We start from the raw sequence: 5,151 nt of genomic DNA on the forward strand, positions 1-5,151 counted from the left end.
TTGTTTTCTAACTCCCAAGTCTCTGCACATTTTATTGCTATTGTTGTTGTTAAGTGCCGTCAAGTCAATTCCAACTAATAGTGATCCTGTATAATATTTCCAAGGAGTGACTGGTAAGCTTGTATGGCCAACTTTGAGGTTCACAGTTCAGTGCTTATCCTATAGTACCACACCAGGACCCCCTTCATTACTATTATTGTTGTTGTTGTTAGTAGCTGTGGAGTCAGTTCTGACTCATAGCAATCTTGTGTAGGGATTTGGAGGAGCAGCTGGTGGGTTTGAATTGCTAATTTTGTGATTAGCAGCCCAATGCTTATCCTATAGCACCACACCAGATCTTCTCATTACTATTAGATTGTTACAAATATACAAAGAATCTTGGTATAGCACAGGAAATTTTTCTCCCCTTTCCTCTTGAGTCATGTATCATGTAATTATAGTCTGCCCCAAGGTTGTTGGTTCAGACCCACCAGTCACTCCTTGAAAACTCTATATAGGATCACTATGAGTCAGAAATGGACTCAATAGCACTTAATAACAACAGCAACAAATAATGGGTGTTTGGGAACATTTTGTTTCTTTAGTCTTTATTGTTTTCTATAGACCATCCACCTTTTTTTGTCTCTCTCCCTCTGGTCCATTCTGGGGTAGATTACCCAATATGCAAGGTAAACACATTATTACTTTTACTTACTTACTAATATGCAATGAACAATTTTTGATATGCTAAAGATCATGTGATTGATCACTTCACTACAGATTAATAAGTAAGCACAAATAGTCCTGTGGATACCTTGCTTACTGGGTTCTCTGACACACATGAGGCTGCATGAGTCTGAGTTTATGTGATGACAACTCCATATAGTCTTTAAAGAGAAACATCTCTAAGACAAACACATCTTTCTCTTGCTGATATTGACCCCTTGACAGAATACAGTGTTGATGGCTTATCATGATAGTAACATCAACTCTAGTCACATCCTTCAGAGAAACAGATGCCTAGACAGGATAAGACAGGCAGGTGGATTATTTTTTGGTTAAATTATTGTGGTTAAATTCCTGTGAAGGCTAAGAAGGAAAGGAGCAGGGGTAGGCAGAGAGAGTCACCAGATAGTGATTCAGGTCTGACACCTGGGAAAGAAGTTTTCATTGTTAGGTGCTGTTGAGTCAGTACTGACTCACAGTGACCCTATGTACAACAGAATGAGACACTGCTCAGTCCTGTGCCATCCTTACAGTTGCTGCTACTCTTGAGCCCATTACTACTGCCAGTGTGCCAATCCATCTTGTTGGAGGTCCACCTCTTTTTTTGCAGACCTCCCAGTTTACCAAGCATAATGTCTTTTTTTCAGGGACTGGTTCCTCCTGATACTATGTCCAAAGAGGGGCAGGGAAGCTTTGGGCAGGAAAAGTCTCAGTTTGGGTTGAGCCCCGAGAAAATTGTGTTCCCACTAATGGGAAGTTCCTGAACCTAAACTGCTCCTGGGAGGAGTCAGAACAGAACAATTTCCCTACCCTGCCTTTCTTGCCAGCAGCCTGGTTGAAGACGTGTAGTTTTAAGATTCACAGCCTGGCAGCTCTGGGCTGCCAGTGACTCGTACTCTCTACAATGTTGTTGTTGTTACGTGCCGTGGAGTTGATTCCATTCATAGCAACCCTGTACAGGGTTTCCGAGGCTGTAAATCTTTATGGGAGCAGAAAGCCTCATCTTTCTCCTGTGGAACAGCTGGTAGTTTCGACCGTGAGGTTCGCAGCCCAATTCGTAACCACTACGCTACCAGAGTTCATAGGGGCTCTTAAAGGAGATTTGACCAACATACCTCCATGACTGTCACACCTCCCTACTCCCTAGTGCCAAAAAATGCAGCCAGAGAAATAGTCTAATACAGGAACAAAATAAAGGAAATAAACCAGCAGCCAAAACAAAAACAAACCCAGCAAGTCCCATTCGTATAACTAAAATAAACTAATTTTCAAGTACACAATTAAAGTCAGAATCTTGGGCAGAGATGGCAATATTTGAGTGTGTGTGAAACAGGACCTCAGATGATTAATCTCAGGTTTCAAAGAGGTATTGGCCGAGCTTTCCAGCCTAGAGAAGAGATGGAAGGCAGAGTTTGCAAGTTCAGCTAGGAGAGAGATGAAGCCACTTTAATGTTGGTGGTCATTGTTTCTTTGCACTTGATTGGTATCTCTGAATAACTTGGGAAGTTTGTACAATAGAGGGGCTTGTATATATGCTTTTCACCGAAAAACAGGGCTTAAATCTGTAATTTAGGAACGCTGGGATTTTCAAGTGGAAATAAAGAATATGCATGATTTAAACATCCCTTTACTCCCCCTCCCCTATTTTAAAAACATAAAATAATAAAAACTGAAGATATTTTAGAAATCTAATTACCTCTGGAAATGTGTCTACTGCAGTGACAGGAATTCCTTCACAGCTGCCACCTAAAATAGTCTTCAAACAAGTTGGCCTCAAGGCCTTTTTTTATTCTTTGAATTTCAATTTGGAATCATAGAAAGGACAGTGAATGTAGGAGGATCTAAATCACTGTACAGTTCACCTCTCCTGCTACTTACTATATGTGCCTCACCGTGAATTTAATGGAAGTACAGAATTTATTTTACTAAATTTGGCCAGTTAAGTAGAGGCCAACTGCTGCCTATGCTCTGGGCTTGAGTAATATGAAAGAAATAAAACAGAACAATGGACTGAAGCCGCCAAGTCCAAGTGTGGTTATTTTTAGTTGCCATCCAATCAATTCCAACTATGTGTGGAGAACAGAATTGCTCCATAAGTCTTTCAAGGCTGCAATCTTCTGGAGAGAGTGAGTGTAGACATCTAAAATTGGCATACATTTTGAGTGTTTTCATTGTTTTGTTGTTAGGTGTTGTAGAGTTGGTTCTGACTCATAGCACCCCCATGTACAATATGACTTATTAATTAATAATTATCTCGGTGATTTAGATTATGCAATCTAGCCTTTCTCCCAACAATTAACAAAATGTTATTTGCTTGTGAAATACATTTTCAAGCATATGCAGTTCAATTCATGATATTAGAAATCAATAAAAAGGCACGTTTACCTTTTGTAAGTCAAAGTTGCTTACAAAGGGTAGAAAAAGATCATGCTGGTTTGGGTCTTTAAGAGTGTAATGTTCTGCAAAAGTATTTGCCATGAAGAATCTTCAAACGACTCTTGGTGAGATAAATCATATTAGCCCCTATTACCTATTTTTCTATTATGAAGATAAATGCCCTAATTTTATCTCATTTATTTAACAGCAGGTATTCCTTTCCTATGATATTTTGTTTTATTGATATTCTTAATTATTTAAGAATTATTTCCATAGTTCATGTTTCCACTCAATATTTCTTTCCATTCCCACTTGTATGACTCTGTAAGATGTTATTTGCATTCTTTGAGTCTCATCATTCTTGTCTCTTGCATCTTTTAAAATTTCATTGGCTATTAAATTACTGGATAAAATCTTGTGCTTTTAATGGTCGCATGGCTGTCCATGATAAAGATCCCTGACTACTTCTTAAATCCCACTGCAGCCCTTCCCTGCTGAGTGCTTTATGCTTTGATAACACAAAATTGCTCATATTTCTAACATCCATTGTGCTGTTCTGTGCCTTTGTTAATGGTATTCTGGCTGCATATACTGTCTACCTCATTCCCTAGTCATTGGTTCTGTTTTCTTTCACAGACTAACTTGCAGCCATTTGTCAAACCTTAGCTCAGTGGTTTATTCCTTCATATTTCTATCTGGTGCTTCCCACATGTAAGTAAATCTTCTCTTATATGTCTGCAATACACTCAAACCTTCTGGGAACAGGATCAAGCCTCATTCATATTGTGCCACATACTAAGCATAATAGGTGTACAAGAAATATCTGTAGGATGGAACTTCTGTTTCCTCTGCTCCCTTTGGTCCATACTTATAATATTCCAGACATCTGCATTTTTCTACATTGAGTTTCTTTAAAAAGTTAGCTAGGTTTGTCATGTTGCTATATTAATTTTTGATAATAGTTCATCCAGTCATCTTAATTAACTGTTTACAATGGCAGTTCTCCAAGTCAAACAAAGAACTCTTTGGATTCTTTGGGAAATTCTTTAACACTATATATACAAAAGAAGAATATCTGATGGTACAATAACATGAAAAGTAACATCTTAGTGACCAATGTGAGAAAGGCTTTAATTTTCATCCTTTCTTTACTAATGACTACAATTCAGCTATTAGTCTATCACTGGACCCTTTCATTCCTTGTATGTAAAGTGGAGATCCCAGTGATCCACTTCACAGAGTTATTGTGAAGATCACTCAACCAAATTAATACTTCTTCAGAAATTGTTAGTAAAATTTGAATCTAAGAATCTTCCTTCTATTGATACCCATTAATTCTAAAATGTAATTACTGTCTAGGTTTTTGGTAAACATTATGCTAGGAGAATATGAATTAGAATAATTTGCTGGTGTGTTAGCCCTAGAAACAATTTTTGCTCAGGTTGATTCATTTGCAGCTTTGCTGGGATGTACATGCTCAACTGAGCATAGAGATGAGATCATTATCTTCTCTCCTTCTGAAAGTGAAGAGAGAAGTTGAAAAATCCTTCAAGGGACATCTTCTCCTATCCTATTCTAAAAAGTTTTGGTATTTTGTAGTTAGGTTAATGTGCCAGACTGCAAAGCCATTTGAACTGCAAGGTCGGTGGTTCAAGCTCACCAGCTGCTCCTTGGAAACTCTATACAGGGTCGCTATGGGTCAGAATGGACTCAATGGCACTTGACAACAACAACAAGGGGCCTGAAAGGAGCCCTGTTGGCACAATCATTAAGTACTCAGCTACTATAACTGAAAGGGAGGTGATTTACACCCTTCCATAGCCTCTGGGGATCCACTCCTATAAGTTTACAACCCTGAAAAACTTTATAGGACAATTCTTTGTCACTGGGTTGAACATTGACTTGATGACACCTAGTAACAATAAAAACAGTGATCTGACTGTGGTTATAATTAAGCATGGAATTTGGGCAAGTCATATTCTTACCTGGGCCTGGATGTCCTCATCCCTGCAATCTGGGGGATGGAATTGTTGGCTTTTAAACTTTAGCATTTTCTGATCTTTGAGTTCC

The sequence above is a fragment of the Chrysochloris asiatica genome, unplaced genomic scaffold (assembly GCF_000296735.1).
Source record: "Chrysochloris asiatica unplaced genomic scaffold, ChrAsi1.0 scaffold00008, whole genome shotgun sequence".
In the NCBI taxonomy this organism is placed as follows: Eukaryota; Metazoa; Chordata; class Mammalia; order Afrosoricida; family Chrysochloridae; genus Chrysochloris; species Chrysochloris asiatica.